General features: G+C 32.6%; 1 protein-coding gene across 3 annotated transcripts in view; it reads right to left on the bottom strand.

Moving 5' to 3' along the window:
* The window catches only part of LOC126887302 (chondroitin sulfate N-acetylgalactosaminyltransferase 2), a 1014890-nt gene that overhangs the window by 711012 nt on the left and 283544 nt on the right, over positions 1–20334 (bottom strand). For all 3 annotated transcript variants that reach the window (XM_050654726.1, XM_050654727.1, XM_050654725.1), the window contains one exon: positions 7673–7744. The gene's annotated coding sequence lies outside the window, so the exon portion shown is untranslated. The remainder of the gene's footprint in view (positions 1–7672; positions 7745–20334) is intronic.

The raw sequence follows: 20334 nt of genomic DNA, 5'->3' as shown, positions 1-20334 counted from the left end.
AACGAGCCAGGCCTCTTTTAGCCAGTACTCGATTCAAACAACTCCAAAATTCTCTCCTCTCCTTCTCACAATAATACAGAATCAAAGAGGTATTTCTTCTAAATTTGATCTGTCTCTCGTTCCACTTTTCAGCTCCACTCTCCACTATCAAACAACCACTGGTACTTGCTTTTTAACTATCCACGAAAACATTGACTGCTCTTCCGCGATGCCGATCACATAATAATCCCTCTTTCCAAAACTATCTGAAAATTCAACCTTCTCTCCTTCCCATTCCAAATTGTCAAACCAATCAGAGACATTTCTTCTTCCCCATTCTTTTTTTCATTCGAAAAAATCCACGCCTTCTTTCAAAAATATTCCTACCATCATAATAATTACTTTCGGGAAATTCTACAAAATTTACTAGGGGTTAAACAAACAGAGATTAAAATTCCAAACTTTCTTTTACATTATTTTCTAAGATATTATTACCTGTGGCTTCTGGCCTCGTGCATAACAAAGCACCGTTATAATCTCCAAATACCCTGAACAATTATTGTCTATTCATATCACTTTCTTTCCTAATGTGTCTTAATTTTAGGGAAAAAAAACTCATTAACGATAACCCACTTCTTAAAAACTACTTATAATAAATGGTTACAAATCAATATATCAAATACAGGATGTATCAAATTGATGTGCCCGCGTTCTATTAAAATTAATAAAGTTTTTTATTCTATCTTTGATTGATAAATTGATACACAATAGTATATATAAACTTACGTGCACGGAAATCGGCCCACTTAAAAATTTGGTCATTTTTGATGTCTCATATTTCCTAAACCTGTTGGCCGATTTGAGTGGTTTTTTGAACATGTTATAGCCTGATTCTTTAACAATACCACTGTAATAACACTGTTGCTAAACAGGTAAATTTTCATTGCATACCGCGTGTACCAATCAAACTGTGTTTTTTTCTCAAAGTTCGGATCACCCTGTAGGATATTCTAGCATTTATAAAATGCTGAAATTAAAACCCAACTATAGCCTCATAGGTTTTCTGAACATTCTGTTTTTTTATTCATTCGTTTATATTGGATATTAAAAAAGTTAGGTACTTTAACAACTAGACATGTTCTTCATCAATACACGGTGTTTCTAAATAAGTACGATAAACTTTAAGAGTTAATTCTCCATGAAAAAATAATGATAGTTGGCTTTATAAACGTATGTCCGCAAATGTTTCGTGTCCGAGATACGGGATGTTGAATTTCTTCTTACAAGCTGACGATTTATTTTGTTGCTTTAAAACCGGTTGAGACATGCCAATGAAATTTGGTGGAATTTAAGACGTAGATATTGCACATTTTTTGACATACAACTAAGAATTTAATATTCACCATTATCGCATACTTGTAATATGACCGATCATATTACTCGCATGCACGCTAATGGTGAATATAAAATTCTTAATTTTATGTCTAAAAATCTGCAATAAAATCTCATAAAACCTACCAAATTTCATTTGCATATCTCAACTGGTTTTAAAGCAATAAATAAGTCGTCAGTTTGTAAGAAAAAATTTAACATCCCGTATCTAGGAAACGAAACCTTTGCGGACACACGTTTATAAAGCCAACTGTCATTATTTTTTCATGCAGAATTACCTCTTAAAGTTTGTTGCACTTATTTAAAAACTCCGTGTATTGATGAAGAACATCTCTAGTTGTTAAAGTACCTAACTTATTTATTATCGAACATAAACGAATGAATCAAAAAACAGAATGTTAAGAAAAACTGTGGCTATAGTTGGGTTTTAAGTTCAGTATTTTATAAATGCTAGAATATTCCAAAGGGTGATGCGAACTTGGAGAAAAAAACACGTTTTGATTGGTACACCCGGTATACAATGAAAATTTACCTGTTTAGCAACAATATTATTACAGTGGTATTGTTAAAGAATCAGGCTATAACACGGTTACAAAATCACTTAAATCAGCCAACAGGTTTAGAGAATATGAGACATCAAATTATATGACCAAATTTTTAAGTGGGCCGATTTCTTTACACGTAAGTTTACATTGTAAATCCCAAATCATGATTTCATTTCCCGAGCAGTGATCTTTCAATCTTCGATCAATAGTTCTTTATCGACGTTACTTTTTTGTTTTTATTGCCTCTTAGACCTTTTATAACTTAATAGAATAGTTTTTGGTTCCTCCTACTGTCTTTTTTAGTTTGTCTCTAAAATCTTTCCAAGATCGTTGTTTTACCTCGAATATTATATTTCCACGTTGTTTCCTCGAGTATCATATATTCACTATTATTTAAATATTTCCTTCATCTATCCTTTTAAAATTTTTGTTAAAAGACTGATAAATTTGTACACACTTAAATGAATGAAGCAATTAAAAATAGTATATCAAAGTGTGTAAGAACTAAAAAAAAGTTTAAGTTTTTAAATTTAAAATGTTTATTTATTTTTAATGTGTAAGGACGACTACACCATGGGTTAAAATAGCCACATTTGCGGACGATACAGCTGCTCTCTCTTCACACAAAGACCCAAAGATGGCATCAAGACAACTTCAAATCTGCCTAACAAGATACAAAAATGGCTGTCGAAATGGCGCATGAAAGCAAATAAACTAAAATCTACACGTGTAGCATTTACACTCCGTAAAGAAACTTGAGCACCAGTACAACTTAACAACAACAATTTACCTCAAGCCGAAGATGTAAAATACTTGGTAATCCATCAAGACAGAAGACTAACATGGCGAAAACATATTTTCACTAAACGCAAACAGTTATGACTAAAGCTAAGCCATCTATACTGGATCATCGGGAGAAACTCTGAGTTGTCTCTAGAAAACAAATTACTGGTCTACGAGCCATTATAAGGCCCATTTGGACCTACGGTATCCAGCTCTGGGGAACAGCTTCTAATAGAAACATAAATATAATAAAGAGGCTCCAAAACAAGACGATACGGCTGATTCTTGATGCTCCGTACTACGTACGAAACTACGTAATCCAACGAGACTTAGCAATTCCAACAGTGCAACAGTGCATAAGTGAATATAGTGCAACATATCGTGAAAGAGTGTCTGTACATTCTAACGAGTTAGCCAAACTTTTGTTTGAAGACTTACATGAACATGAAGAAACAAGGTTTAAAAAATTCAAACCAAGAGACTTAATTAATAGGTTTAAGTAATTTTTAATATACATAATATTTTTGTAAATAGTAAAATATTGTAAATAGTAGAGTTAATGTACATGTCATCACTATTTATCAACAAAAACGCTTATTGTCATTTATGATAGATTGCTAAATAAAGGAGTTAAAAAAAATGTGTAAGAAGTAATTTATTTCTTTAGCTGGGCGCTTTCGACAAAATTGTCATCATTCGACCGAGCTAATGGTCAATTAGAGAAAAGTACCACTACTTGAAGCATATGCGTGAGCATCTTGACAATATTAGTCTGCATTACAATGTGTAGTCATATATGCTATTAAGTTGTTTAGTCCTCCGTACAACCCCCAAACAAAAAAAAACAGAAAAAACGGCCACATAAACGTTACAAACACATAAAAAAACTTTTTTCATGGTGATTGTATCACCCAAACATTTTGGCCTAGGAGAGAGTCCGTCAGCTGTCTCTCCCAGCCAAAGTGGTTGGTTCATACACCCATACCATTAAAAAGTTCTTTATGTATTTGTAACGTTTATGTGGTCGTTTTTCTGTTTTGTCTGTTTGGTGGTTTTACGGAGGACAAAACAACTCAATAGCATATAATATGACTACATATTGTAATGCAGATTAATATTGTCAAAAAGCTCACGCATATGCCTCAAGCCTCAAGTAGTGATACTTTTTTCTAATTTATCATTAGCTCGAATGATGACGTTTATGTCGAAATTGCTCAGCTAAAGAAATAAATTACTTCTTACACACTTTCATATACTATTTTTTCACTTCCTTTATTTTTTAATTATATTTGACTGGAATTCTCTTTGTCCACCATACAGTAATTTTACTTTTACTGAACTTTGGGGTCTGGAATTCAATTTCAACTAAATAATAGAAACTGCTTTATGAATAATATAGAAATAATTACAAAATAGATGGACAAAATATTTTTTTTTAATTTCTCTCAATCGCAGCCGCTAAAATGGGTTCTGTATAAAACCATCTGACAAAACTAACAAATAGACTCTAATAATTATAACAAACGGTCGTTTCAGAGACATTCACATGGAGTGATTAGTCGTAATTCATTTTGTCGTGGGACTTAGTTGAGTTTAACTAAGTATAGAAATATAAACGCAGACATGATTTACAGATGACATATGAGGCACATGTAGCGATTCTGTCTAGGATTCCAACTGAAATTTACTCTGAAATAAATCTTTGTCGGAAAATTATCCCAATGTTAATTAATTTGGGGTTAAATACGTTTTAGAGGAATAGCAGAATTGAGTGGGATATTTATTAACTCTAAGATGTACAGAGTTGTACTTGGTATATATATTATCTTTGAATGTATATTCTTGTCTATGGTTCAAGTCTCAGGCCTTAAAATGTCTTAGTCTTAATAATTTTCATAATAATTTAAACATTTATATGAGAATAATTACCTTTTCACATTGGGTGATGACTACCATGATTCAGATCTACCATGATTATGAATGGATAATGAGGATAACATGAAAGGAATAAATTCGTTATTTCGTAAACCGGCGACTTTAAGGAAAAATCTCGAAACAGGTCGATTTTTATTTTTAAATTATGATATTTTATTCTTTTTCTCATGAGCATATAGAGCTTCACGATACGATACAATACCGATACTTTTTAAGTATTGAGTATTGTATTGGTTATGTTAATGAAGTATCGTATCGAGTATCGATATCGGCAATACTTTCTTATAAAAATATCGTATTGATATTGATTTCGATACGATATCGATACAATACTCGATAAAATATCGACATAAAAAGGATTATTCATCTGAGCTGTGTAGGCTCTTTATCCCCACTTTTGCATGCTTGGCAAATGGACATTATTCTAAAAATATTACGAATATTTCTTATAACTAATATGTATATTCTTATAAAGATTGAATATGGCTGAATTCTTCTTTGAAAGTCGACAAATACTTACTAATTCTGTATTGTTTAAAAACTACTTTTGAAAATATAGGGAAATCCCCAGAGATTCGAAATAAATCGCAATTCAGTATTTGTTAAAAATTATTTTTGCGTCATCATCACCCACTTCCATAATATTGCCACAAATGCCACATGATATAAACAGTGTAATCATTACAGTCATTTACTCACTCTCAAGAGTGTCAAGTTTAAGCACTCAAGTGTAAAATATTATAACAGCTGATACTTGGGTTGCAGATCATTTATACTTTTATGTAATCAATAATTATGATCTAGATACCTATTCCACAAAATATAATCAAACAACTGTGGCGTTTTATTTTTTTTTTTTTTTCTCGATATCGATATTTTCAATAATATCGAGGCTTGCAAGCGTATCGACAATACAAAAGTATTGTATTGATTTCAGATAATGAGTATCGTATCGACATTAATATTGCTAATGTATGTATTGTATCGGTATTGTATTGGTTTTCGATACGATATCAATACAATATCGATATTTTTATCGAATATCGTGAAACTCTATGAGCATCGTTCAGTGCGTCACAGTTTTTCCATTTCTTTCTAACGCATTAAATTGTATGTGACAGAAAAAAACGCACGTAGGTGATTACATTTCGTCAGTGACATCTATAACATTTATTCTAGTTGTCAATAGATAGCGCTATAATCTAAAAAAAATTATTTACGAATTATATAATATATCTGCGAATATAATCTGTAAAATTTATAAGACTACACAAATCAAAGAAAATACCATTTTGTAAATGCAACAAACACAATTGATTTGTTTTTATGCCAAATTGCAAATAAAATTTGACAACTGTCAGATTTAACTAAAATGTCATGTTAGAATAAATGTTATAAATGTATGTTATCACGGACTTACCTGTTTTGCTATCATTTGTGACGCACTGAAAAATGTTCATGAAAAAAAGCATACCATATATCTCATACTAGTGACATCATCCATCTGGGCGTTGTGACGTAATCGATGATTTTTTTTAAATGAGAATAGGAGTCGAGTGATAGCTCGTTTGAAAGGTTATTCAATTCTCTATTTAGTAATATAAACATTTACACAATTATTTGTACAGGGTGTCAAAAAAAATTTTAATTAAACTTTACTGCTGTTAGAAATCAGTAAAAAATGTGTATATCACAAATAAACATTTCTTTTCGCTTAAATTAAATATTCAAACTTCCTAAGAGGCAGGTGGCTGGCGGAAGCTGGCTGGAACATTGAATTTAATCGAAAAGCAATGTTTATTTTTGAAATAAATATTTTTTTCTGTTTTTTGGCAACAGTAAAATGTATTTTGAATTAAATGAACTACGTACATTCTTCTTCTTTTTATCAAATAATTTAATTAAAATTTTTTTGAACACCCTGGACAAATAATTGTGTAAATGTTTATATTATTAAATAGAGAATTGAATAACCTTTCAAACGAGCTATCACTCGACCCCTATCCTCATTTAAAAAAATCATCGATTACGTCATTACGCCCAGATGGATGACGTCACTAGTATGACATATATGCCAAAATATCATAATTTAAAAAGAAAAATCGACCTATTTTGGGATGTTTCCCTAATGTCGCCGGTTTACGAAATAACGAATTTATTCCTTTTATTTGCACCATACTCCATACTGTATATTCAGAATTTGCATACAATAATATTGAACGTATATGATTTGTATATCATATCAGCTTCTTGAATCTCTTGTCTTCTGATCTATCTGACCGATCTGCATTTATTTCTTTGGACTTCTTCATTGGAAGATCAATGGATTTCATACCAGATATTGACTTAAGTCAGGTTTAACCCAACAGGATGGTACTATTCAATCGCTTGCAGTAGCTTCCTCGGCATTTTTGGAAGATATCGTTAGTAAAATCTCTCAGAACATCCCTTATCTGAACTACAGCAGTAATGTAAGTGGAAGCAGATTCAGCATCATGTGAAAACTGGTACATTGGTGTTAATCAAGAACAGAAACATATATTCCCTAAATTGGCCTGTAGAACACATTGAAACCGTTTACCCAGAATCTGATGGAGTGTCAGAGTCACGTGGAGAACACTAGTCATAATGATATGACACGTATATGTCCTGGTATCAGTAGAATGGATCCAGCTCCAGAATTTGATGTAGCGTCTGTAGAACGACGGTGTTAGAGATTACCATTGTAAGAAAGAACAGAGTTCTTGTATGTCTATTTCTCATTGACTATTTGGTTGGACTATACCATTTAGTTTACCATACGTTGGACATACCATTGAGGTTAATCTATGTTAATGAAAACCTGGCCTTTTAAGGAGGTGGGTTTTGTTTATACTAATGGTATTTATTCGTATGTAATATTCATCTGATAACATAATACGCTGTATAATTCCACGGATAAGTAAGTAATACAAAGAAGAAGAAGAAGAAATAGAAAAAAGAAATATAGTACAATAATTCATAAGGTCAAAAATATTAAATGTCATGGTGTTTCTTACCTTGACAATGTGGAAGCCAGATTTGGCAGATATTAATTCATTAGTCGCCAATATCCATTTTGCTTGATTATTCTGAAACAAAAATACCACTTGAAGTTTGTTGATACGTTATGTACGGATTTTACAGTATAAAGGTGTTAGTTAAAAATAAATCTTTGCACAAAATATGTAATAGTATATTCTGTAAAGTATATTTTCTAAACAGTAAAGACAGTGGGAAGGGGTGAAATCCCTTTCATACTGTAAAACTTAAAGATATCAGTCAAACGTGGTAAGAAAAGAGAAGCTAGGTTGTTATACTATTTCATATATTAGGAAAAACGTTTCGTATTTTGTTTACAAAACATCCTACAACATACCGAATAGAACCGAATGTTAAGAATAAACTACTTATTGAAGCACCAAAGGCGGGATATTTGTACAATGCATCAAACGTGTATTATTCCAAAAATTACTTTCCTTATTAAATTTGTCTTTTGTTTCCACATAAAACGCAAAACGAGTGATTTACTTCTTTTGAGCAACTGATTCCCCCGTAGTGAAGAATTTCAAAGGATATTACTTTTGCTGTGTAAAAAGCTCTAGAACAAAAATGAAACAAATAGAAGGAATCCCGTATATATATCCAGCAGAGACCTGTAATGCCAACTTATATTTTCTAAAAAGAAAACGGATCTCTTGGGAATAGAATGAAATCAAATGGAGGATATTAACTCCGTCTTTAGATATTTTCTGAACTATTGTTCCGGAATTGTGAATGATCAAGGTAAACATAGGAAGTTGTTAATTTTATAATAGTTTTAAAATACAGGGTGGGCCAAAGAAAACAGTCCACCTCGATATTTGCCAGTAATTATTAGATTTTAAAGAAATTACAAAACAGGTATATTTTTGTTCTAAGGGAGACACATTTTATCTGTCATTTATCAACACCTCCCTTCTACCTCCCCAAACTCCTTATTTTTAAATAGAGAATATACCATATGCGACACATCATTAGAAAGGCATTGAGATGGAGTATTCAGATATAACGATTGTTTACGATTTCTTTTTCGATATTTGTACAGTCTTTGAAAAAAAAACTGTCAATTCGTTTGAAGTACATCATGTTTACAAGTTTCTGAACCTCTCTCTATCGGCTGCTGCGCGAAATAACTGCCGTGGAAATACACCATTGTCTAATATTACGCAACCATGAAAGTTTCTTTCGATCAATCCATCTTTTTCCCTCCACTGTTCCTTGTATTATAAGGCGGAGTAGATGGTATTTAGGTCCTCTAATTATATGGACGAAGTATTCTGTTTTTCTCCTCTATATGGTGTTTATGAGCAGACGTTATTAATTCATCATTTGGAGAACATCTTCATTGGAAGTATGCGAAACCCACGATATGTTTAGGATTCGTCGATAGCACCACAATTCGAATGCTTCTAATTTATTTAGCATTGTGGTTTTTAACGTCCATGTCTCACAACCATACATTACTGTAGGCCACCCGTAACATTTTAGGACCTTCCTGAGGATATTCATCGGCAGGCTTCGGCTACATAAAACTGATTTCCAGATTATAAAAGCCTTACGTGATATTTCAATCCTGGTTATTATCTCATCACAGTCACAATTTACATTTAACCAACTGCCAAGGTATTTAAAATGGTTTACCCGTTCTATCTCCTCTCCATCAAGAGAAAGCACGTCTTGATCTACATTTATCTTTCCAACTGTCATCCACTTGGTCTTTTGAAGTATTGAAATATTGATTTTTAGGCCTCTCCGATAACTTGCCTCAAGGACTAGATTTAATAATATCTGGAGATCTAAATTTTCTGCAAGAATGGCTGTGTTGTCAGCGTATCTGATATTGTTGATTACTTCTCCGACCAGTCTTACTTCCTCTCATCTGTCGTCCAAAGCCTTCCTAAAGATTTCTTCAGAATACAGATTAAAGAGACTGGGTGACAAAACACAACCCTGTTGCACTCCACCTTTGATGGGTAGTTTTTCAGTACGACTATCTCCAATTTGGATAGATGCTACTTGATTGTAACATGTATAGGTAAATGTTTTAGTAGTCTTATATCGTAGTGGTCAAGATCTGCTGCCTGTAGGCAATTGAAAAGTATATCGTGTTGTACTCAGTCGAATGCCTTCTCGAAATCGATGATACAAACATAAACGTTTTTTCGGAATTCACAGCTTTTTTGTTAAAGAACGCGCATACAAAGTAGTTCCTCTCTAGTTCCTAGACCATCTCTAAATCCAAATTGCTTATTATAGTCTAGGCTCCAGAGGGGTCACCGTGTCCTTTTCAATTCTGATGGACAAACTCAACGGTTTCTTATGGATTTTTGGTTGCTGATCAAGAATTTCGAGGGTGGATTTCGATCTGAGTGGTCAAAAAATTGTTATAAACAATTTAATTGTTTATAAGGCTCTGGCTCATAAACTAAAAGAGGTAAAAAAATGTTTCAATTGAAATTTGCTCCTTAATAAAAAACGAAGAAAAAAACGTTTACATAACTGAAATTCAACAATTATAACTCACGATATTGTCAAATTAGTGCACAATGCAAATTGCAAATTGCAAAACAAGTATTTTTTGAAGCTTTATCGATCGTAACTCGGCTTCTACGTATGCAAATGTGCCTTTGAAGGTCTCATTTTAATGTTTAATAAATAGGCTTCCAAAATTTGTTATATTACTTTATCTTCATTTGTTTTAAAGTTATACTCGTTTGAAGATATAATTTAAAAAAAAAATTGGACATTAATTTGTTTATAAGGGTCTTAAGTAAATTTGAGCTATAAATATTTATACATACTTTAATTAACAATATTGATAGAAGAACTCAAAAGGAACAATTTGAACTTGTGAAAATGTTCGTAAGTTTAGTTTTGGCCAAGATATAGATATTTTAATCGCGCTATGAGGCGCAAGATCGGCTCACAGTCAAGTACATAAGTATTTTTCGAAGCTTTATCGATCGTAACTCGGCTTCTACGCATGCAAATGAGCTTTTCAAGGTCTCATTTTAAAGCTTAATTAATAGACTTTCAAACAAAGTTTGTCAACTTACTTTTTAGTTATATTTGTGAAATATTAATTTTTAATGTTTTTGTTTTCTCATTTAGTACAAAAAATAGAAGACAAAGTAAAAAAGAATGAAAAGCGATACGAGGTACAGTATGATGTTTTAATTATAAGAATTATATGATAAAATTTTATTAGGATCTTCAAAAATGAAAAATGAAGATAACGTATATATTATACATAGAAATTAAAATTTGCATCGAGTAGTTAGCGCGTGAACCTTTACGCTGTGAGCTAATAATGCGCCTCAGAGCGCGCTATTAAAATATCGACATCTTGGCCAAAAATAAACTATCAAACATTTTCGTAAGCTCAAAATTTTCCTTTTGAGTTCTTCTATACCCTTATAAACAAATTAATGTACAATTTTTTCAAGAAAATTATAATTTAAAACGGGTATAACTTTAAAACAAATGAAGATAAAGTAATTTAACAAACTTTGTTTAGAAGCCTATTAATTAAACTTTAAAATGAGACCTACTAAGGCTCATTTTCATGCGTAGAAGCCGGGTTACGATCGATAAAGCTTCGAAAAATAGTTAATTTGGAATTTTTGGCACTAATTTTACAATATATTGAGTTCTAATTGTTGAATTTAAGTTTAGTAAACGTTTTTCTCCTCGTTTTTTATTAAGGAACAAACTTAATTTGAAACATTTTTTTATCTCTTTTAGTTTATGGGCCAGAGCCTTATAAACAATTAAATTGTTTATAACAATTTTTTGACCACTCGGATCGAAATCCACTCTCGAAATTCGTAATCAGCAGCCAAAAATCGATAAGAAACCGTTGAGTTTGTCCATCAGAATTGAAAAGGACACGGTGACCTCTATTTGGCGCCTAGACTATTACCCATGCTACTTTCACACAGAAGGAACACTCGGTTTTGCATAATTCGTAAAAATATGTTAAGTGACTTATCAAACTAACTATTAGTCTAAAATCACTGCATTCGGTGGGCCTGCTTTTCTTTGGTAATGTTATAAACAATGACTCAAACCAATCAATGGGTGTTTTTCTTTATTTGTAAATTTTTTTAAAGAAATTGTTTTCCTCATCCAAAAGTTTAACTAGCTTAGCAGGGATTTGGTCTGGTCCGGGTGCTTTATTGTTTTTGCCTTGCTGTATCTTATTTCTGACTTCAGATTGCAGTAGACAGTATACTGGAACCTCTGTCTAACTGGTTGACACATGTATTATGTGGAGCATTTTCTCGAGAAAAGTCGTCAAAAAGGTCAGCGATGTATCTTTCCCATTCTTTGCACTGTTGTTCGTGATCACAATTTTTTCCGTCTGCGTTATTAAGTACGTGAGCATTTTTCTGTTTTCTACATCCGAAGGTGTATTTAAGTTTCTTGTGGAGGTTGAAACTCTCATGTTTTTTGGAGGTCTTCTATTTCTTTATACGAATTCTCGAGCCAGGATTCTTTGCCTTGTTTAATTTTTCTAACAGAGATAGTTCTCTGGGTTGGCTGTATACCATATAGTTAAACTGTACTTAGGAGTTGTTATACTTCGATATTACAGTTGGTTTAATTTTTCTTCTATGAGTTTGTTGATTTCACGGTTTTTGAACGGTTTTTGATTTGATATTATTTCTATTTTTTATTTTTCATTTCTTGTAAAGAAGATCTGTTATAGTCTAAATATAAAATGAGTTTTTCTTTTAATTTTAATTCTGTGAAACCAGATTTTTATAATTGTTTAAAAAGCTGTGTCCAAAGCCGGAAAACTATCCGGTATTTTTCCGTATTTTTCCGTTTGCGCAAAACACTAATCCCACTAAAAACCATTACATCGCAAAGCTCATCCTGCCATCAAGATGTGCTTTAGGATAATCTGGACCAATTTTATTCAGGATGAAACTGAGAAACTCATTTCCTTGTTTTATAGAGTCTTCCAATTTGTATAAAATTTTCACATTCAAAAAGTTTTCCAAGTATGTAGTTACGTCTATTTAACTTTCTGTCGGAGCTTTCCGATAAAAGTTGTGTACGACTGCCTTCATTTCCTTTGTTCTACTCTTCTCTCTGTCTTTAATCCTGACCCCCGGGGGGAGTGTAGTGATCTACGTAATGTCGTGTATTGTCTGTCTCCAAAGATCTCTGTCTGTGGTCATTTCTTTTAACTCATGCAAAGGTCTTTTGCATATTCCTATAATTTGATCGATCCATCTTGTTGGGGATCTTCTTCGTGATATTCGGCCTTCCACCTTTCCCTGTATAATGAGTCTTTCCATGTTTTCTGTGTTTGCTCTCATAATATGTCCAAAGTATTTTAATTGTTGGAGATGGACTTTACTGCAGAGTCGTGGGCAAACTTTTAGCTCTCTTAAAATTGAATTATTTGTCCTATGGTCGGTCCAAGGAATTAGTAGCATTCGTCCCCAACAGAACATTTCAGTGGCATCTATCTTTCTTCTTTTCGATTTTTTCTGGGTCCAAGATTTACATCCGTAGACCAGTATTGGGAATACTAAGCAGTTCATTAACCCCATCTTTAACGCCCTTGAAATTTGACAGTCCCTCCATATTGTCGTTTTTTTTGATGTGGCAACTTTGATAGATGACATTTACGTTTTATTTCTTCCTGTAGTGACCCAGTGTTTGTGATTACTGATCCCAGATATAAGTATGAGCTCAAAACCTCGAACCGGTCAATCGTGGTTTTGTGTGGCTTATTGTTATGTAGTCTGTCCACTGAAATATATATTATAAAAACGATGTTTTTAATATTTTTTAAATGTTTTAAATTTTTTATTAATATTCCAGAACAATTGGAGAGAGGATTAGTCAATTATTATAATTATTACGCATCCACCTCAAAGATCCGCTCTGGTCTAAATATAAAATAAGCTTTCCTTTTAATTTTAATTCTGTAAAACCAGATTTTATTATTGTTTAAAAAGCTGTGTCCAAAGCCAGCATTTGTCCGTATCTCTCTATTTCAGGAAACACTAATCCCACTAAAAACCATTACATTGCAAAGCTCATCCCGCCATCAAGATGTGCTCTAGGATAATCTGGACCAATTTTATTCAGGATGAAACTGAGAAACTCACTTCCCGGACTTTCTTGTTTTGTAGAGTCATCCAATTTGTATAAAATTTTCACATTCAAAAAGTTTTCCATGTCGTTACGTCTATTTAACTTTCTTTCGGAGCTTTCCGCTAAAAGTTGTGTATGACTGCCTTCATTTCCTTTGTTTAACTTTTCAATCCTAGTGATATATTTACGCGGAGAGATTCGCTCTTGTCGTGTTCCACTCCAATAAATCCTTGCTCGTTGGCTCTGGATTGCTGCGGAGGATTTGAATTATCAAAAAGTATTTCGTGATGTATAGGTATTAGTTATAAAGTAAACAAAATGGATGGGAAGTTTCGTATAAGCGTGCCTAACATTTTTAATGAAAAGATTTTACCTTTTGCTTTCGAGAAACGGTTAAAAATAACGATTAGGAAATAACAGTTTCTAATAGGAGGCATTACCCTTCTACATGTGATCCACAAAATATTGGCCTACATTCTTTACGATCGTCTATCAAGATATTGTAAAAATATCCATAGTAGGTAAATTGTGCACTGGCGAATAAGTGCGTCTCAGATACTAATAGAATGTCTACTTTATTAGTGGCTAAGAATATTTCGATTTCTTGTCTACGTTTTAGAAGTCCATTTGCGTTCCATTCAGCAATTCTTTTTAGTTGTACTGCCATCAATTCTTTTTAGTAATGAGTTCTCTTAACTGTTGTATTTCTAGTGTCAATAGGTTTATTGTTTGTTGTTGGGTTTCTGCAATTATCGTTGTTGCGGTGGTTTCTATTGTTTCAATTTAAAATCACCTCGTATAAGGTCTACAACGCAGCACATCCTGACGCAGAAAGAAATCCCAGAGGCGGAGCAGCAATCATAATTAGGAATAATCTAAAACATCATGAACTACCGAAAATCGAAAAGGACTTCCTGCAAGCAGCCTCTATTTGCATAGAAGACAATTTTGGCCCACTATGAATTTCAGCAGTTTATTGTCCGCCAAATTATCAACCCAACAAGAACGGATTTAAAACACTTTTTAAATCATTAGGTCCAAGGTTCTTAGCGGGTGGGGACTACAATTCAAAACACAAGTGCTGGGGCTCAAGATTATCCCCCCCCCCCGGGAAGAGGTAGAGTCCTATACGATGAAGTGAAAGAAATGCAACTACAATATCTCTCGACCTACAAACCAACTTACTGGCCAACCGATCGAAATAGACGGTCTGATCTGCTTGACTTCTTTATATATAAAGGAATACCAAAAGCATACCTGCACATAGAACCTAATGAAGACCTATCGTCAGATATTTCACCAATTATTGCAGCAATAATGACAAATCCACCAGAAAAATGTCCACCTCCAAGACTAACGAATAAAACAACAGACTGGAATATTTTGAAAAGAAATCCTACAAGGACAAATAGACCTAAAAATTCCACTCAAACAACCACAAGATATAGAAAAAGCAATAGAAACACTCACAAAACAGATACACGAACGAAGCTGCATGCGAATTTACAAAACAAAATTTTGAACGAAACAGTTCCATAAGGATTGCCCAACCGTCATAAGAACAAAAATATTAGAAAAACGAAAACTTTGTAAAAAATGTTAGCAAACTCGTTCACCTCAAGACAAAACAGAATGTGTAGTGAAATTCCACTATCGCCTATAGCGGCCACAAAACCCAATTCCACCTATCAGAACAGAAGATTTAAAATGGTTAAAGACAGATCAGGAAAAGCAGACGCTTTCGCAAAACATCTAGAAAAAGTATTTCAGCCACTAACAAATAAAGCCAATGAAGATGACGACATCTATGAATATTTAGATAGTCCTAATCAAATGAATCTACCACCCAAACGGGCAACTCCTAATGAAGTAAAAGGTCTAATAAAAAACCTTAATAAAAGAAAGTCGCCTGGACATGATCTGATAACGGCCAACATATTAAATAACCTACCTAGAAAAGGAATAGTAAGTTTAACACAGATCATTAACTCGATACTAAGAACAGGCTACTTTCCTGCACAATGGAAGTTAGCAGAAATCATAACGATTCCAAAACCAGGAAAACCTCCACATGAGATTACATCCCACCGACCCATTAGCTTCATTGAAACTAATAAAGCTTCAATCAATGAAGCTTCAAATCAATTAATGTTTCAATCCAAGGTTCTTCTTGCTATCACAAATGCACGATGGTTCATTCCAAATGAAGACATTTAGAGGGACTTGAAGATCGAGACAGTGAAGCAGATGATCATCAAATGCAGTGATAAATATTTCAAACGACTGGAAAAGCACCCCAACGAATTAGCAGTGAATTTATTGGACAACTCTACACAAATAAATAGACTGAAAATTATAACTCCTCTTGAGTTGCCATTTAGAACATAGGTGTTTTAAAGTGTTTTAAGGTTTCAAGTGAAAATAAGTGACTCTCACATTTGTTCGTTCAACAAAAATGCTTAGTGTTACTTTTTTTGTGATGTAAAAGATTGTATGTATTTAAAAACAAATAAAAAAATAGGTAAATTGCAGTGTCGGTTGCGCAAAAAAGGCAACTGTCCATCAAATATTTCTTCTAAGACAAGCTTTGGAAAAAACATATGAGTAGGGCTTACAATACCGAGCCAAAATCTCAATACCGGTATTTGGTATTTAAAATTTCAAATACCGGAATTCCGGTATTAAAACCGGTATTATGAATAAAAAATATACACGTTATATTAATACTATCCTCAGTTGTTATATCGACTTGTTAGTAAATAATATATAAAACCTATTAAATTTTGTTTTGAAATAAGTAGATGTTATTTGTAACATTACATAGAGAGTAGGAATAGATAGATAAAAAAAATGTGCAAATAGAAAAACTTATAAAAACTTATAAAAAATATTTGATTCTGGAATAAATTTTGCATATAATAGGATATTACTTTTACTTATGTATTTGTAAATTAATTTAACTTTAAAATACATATATTAATACAAAGATTAACTTACTGTGACAAATATTTTATATGGATTACTCTGTATTTACACCGCTATATATATTCAATTATTATTAATAATTCAGAAAATAAGGGAGCCTAATTTATATACCACAATAGGGCTTTTTATTCACAGTCATTTGTTTCGAGCTTCTGTCATGTGTCACATAATATTAATATATCTACGTCATACGTTATTGGTATATAACATTGATACAAACCAAAGACGTATGGCGTAGATATATTAATATTATGTGACACGTGACAGAAGCTCGAAGCAAATGACAATCGATGAAAAGCCCTATACACAAACAAATGAAAAATAGATCTGAAAATGTAAAAACAATTCTGATTAATAAATCTTACGGCTTATTTATAAAATAAAGTAGTCTAATTTTAAATATTTAAGATTTTTTTTCTAGAACCGTGTTAAAAATGCAATTTTTAGCACTCCATACGAGGGTTAAAAATGCTACTTTAAGGCACTAGTGCTTTAAAAAAAATTTAAGGCACTGCAGTTCGTATTGACAGTATATGCAATTTTGATGTAATGTCAAAAAAATATAAAAATAGAATGTCAGTCAAGTTCAAGTAAAAGTTTTTGTAGATATTGTCCTGTAATAATTACGTTTGTAGAAAAAATATTGTATGATATGCGTGTTAAAAAGTACATTTTTAAGGCACTCATGTGAATTGCAGAACTTCGTATCGCTCATTCTGCAAACTTTCACATGCGTGCCTTAAACGTGTACTTTTAACACTTATATCATAAATAACTATTATAAAGCTCATTTTATGTATTTGTATAGACGAGATTTAATAATTTGGTTGTAGAAGCTGATATAACCCTTCGCCTTAAATTAACGACATTCACGCTTTTAGAAAGCGCTATACTTGACTTGTATGTGTAATAAACGTGTTTAATAAATAATTTTTACAATGATATTGGTTATTTATCTTCAAAAATAATTTCTTGTAATAGCAAAAAATATCTTTGAAGAAAGTTTATTGTGCATAAATTCACTTTTTATAAATTAAGCTAATACCGAAATACCGGTATTTTTATTATAAATACCGGTATCGAATACCGGACAAGAATCGTCCGTGATCCCGGTATTTGGGATCCCGGAATCCCGGTATTGTAAGCCCTACATATGAGCATGGAATTCATGATCATCACGTCATCATACAACCCTGATTGGGTCTTGGCTGACTGTACAACTTTTTTCCAATTTGTTGGGTCTTCCATCAACCTAGGGTCAAACGGAATGTTCATTTTCCGGAGATCTGCTTAGATGTTACCTCTGCATCGCATTCTGGGACGTCCAAGTGGTCTTTTGCATGTAGGAATCTCCTCCCATACCAGTATTATGGATGAGGAGGAATCTCCTCCCATACCAGTATGGTAAATTGATACTCACTCTTTATTATTTATTGACAAAAACGCACTATACACTTAAGTGAAATTGGTAAAAGCAATCCCCTCAACAGTCGAGTGCAAAGCAAGAGTACAGAACGAAGTTTCAAGAATTATTCGAAGAGAAATATGACTTCGACAGGGAGATAGCCTATCGTAACTTCTATTTAACATTGCCTTAGAGCAATTTATTAGAGGAACTGGAACAATAAGAGGAACTATTATTAATAGGAGTATAAAAATACTATGGTCAGTTTTGAAACCAGTAGGAGTAATTCAAACTTACCGCGCCATAATACTTGTTTCTAATTGGTCCAACCTCAGGCAAGTTAACTCCACTGTTATGAAATTTTAACTCTTATGACATTTATAAAATTTTGAGAGTACTGTCCATGTTAACCTGTTAGCTTCTAGCTCTCTGGTAATATTTCTGTTCCAGGATGTCATTGGTCTGCCTTGTTTCCTTTTTCCGGTTATTTGGTAATCCAGGGCTTGTTTGGCTATATCATCTTCATTTTTCCTTAATGTGTGTCCAATAAACTTCCATTTGCGTCTATTTATCGTTTTGGCTATCGGCTCTTGATTAGTTTTTCTCCAAATTTCCTTGTTACTTATCCGATTTAGCCAATATATGCATTTGCAATATTCGTCTAAGGCATCTATTTACAAATGTTTGAACCTTTTGTGTAATCTTTTTCTCTATTTACCAAGTTTCTGCTGAATATAGCAAAATTCTCTTTACATTTGTATTAAATATCCTGATTTTGGTTTTGACTGTTAATTTATTGGACTCCCATGTTTGCTTCAGCGTATAAAACGCATTCTGGGATTTAGTTATCCTTCCATTAATTTTCTTTTCTATTCCACCGCTAAAGTCAATTATGCTTCACAGATAGCAAAATTTCTGTACATTTTCTACTTCTTTTTTTCAATGAATATCCCCATTTCTCTTTACGTATTTATCTTCATAAATTTGTTTTTTCTTGTATTAATCTCTAATCCTATTTTTCTTGCTTCTTTTGTCACTTTTTCTGTTTTTTTTTTCTGCATAATATGTTGTCAACTTTCAGACACCAGACATATATCATCCGCAAAGTCTAGATCTTCAAGCTGACCGAAAGCATTCCATCTAATTCCTGTTTTATTTTTCGTTTTTCGTTCTGTATATTAACTACCAAACAATCAGTCACTAGATCCTCGAAAATTTTAGGAATGATAGAAAGAATTTTTGATGGTTTGATAATTCGAAATCATTGATAAATCACTAGATTTGCAAATGGACTTAACAAAACCTTTCTTAACCTTTGATGTTAAGTGAGCCTAGATCAGAGATATGTAGGATTGTAAATAGTTTACCTTATATTTTAAATTTCCCTGTATATCATTTTTCCTTGATTATTAGTAGAAATACGAAACAAACGGCCGTCCCTTAGGGCAGCTGTGTGGGCGTATCTAATCGTTGTGTTTATTTTCGATCGTTAAAGATCAACAAGTAGCGAAGTAGCTAGCTTGACTAATTTTTGTAGTTTTGGGTTATTGGAAGATGTCGGTATATGCTTTGAACCAATTTTAATTTGGTTGTTTCACATGAAAAAGGAGATTAGCCTAAGAAGGTTTGTTTTAGCGTAGGGAAAGAGAACGAATACATTCAGTCGATTATAACATCACAGCGACGACAGACGCGCTCTTAGGGATAATACTTAGAAGGGACGAATTACGACGGGTATTATATTGATTAGACGCAAACTATCTATAAATACATTTCGTTTTTGTAAGAATAAGAACACGTAAGATTTTGGTCGCAATTACCCACTTTTACACTTTTACATTTCGTCAATTTAATAGTATCAATAATTTAGTCATCTATTTTATTAATTAAAACTGTTAAACATCAAACGGACTTTAATTACGACTGTCTTTAAAGAAAACCTACAGATATATTAAAAATATGTCAAAGAAGTCTACATGAAGAGAATTCTCTTAAAACAAGTTAGACATTATCTGGACCATGAGCTTTGTCAGTATAAAAACTCTTTAAGCGTACTAATTTGTGACAAATTTTATCTTTTTTAATATTAAGTATAATAATTAGTCTTTATTAGAAGGTAGATAAGATTCTTCA

Source organism: Diabrotica virgifera, chromosome 6 (genome assembly GCF_917563875.1).
Source record: "Diabrotica virgifera virgifera chromosome 6, PGI_DIABVI_V3a".
NCBI lineage: Eukaryota > Metazoa > Arthropoda > Insecta > Coleoptera > Chrysomelidae > Diabrotica > Diabrotica virgifera.
The sequence above is the reverse complement of the archived record's forward strand: the minus strand, read 5'-3'. Positions and strand labels throughout refer to the sequence as shown.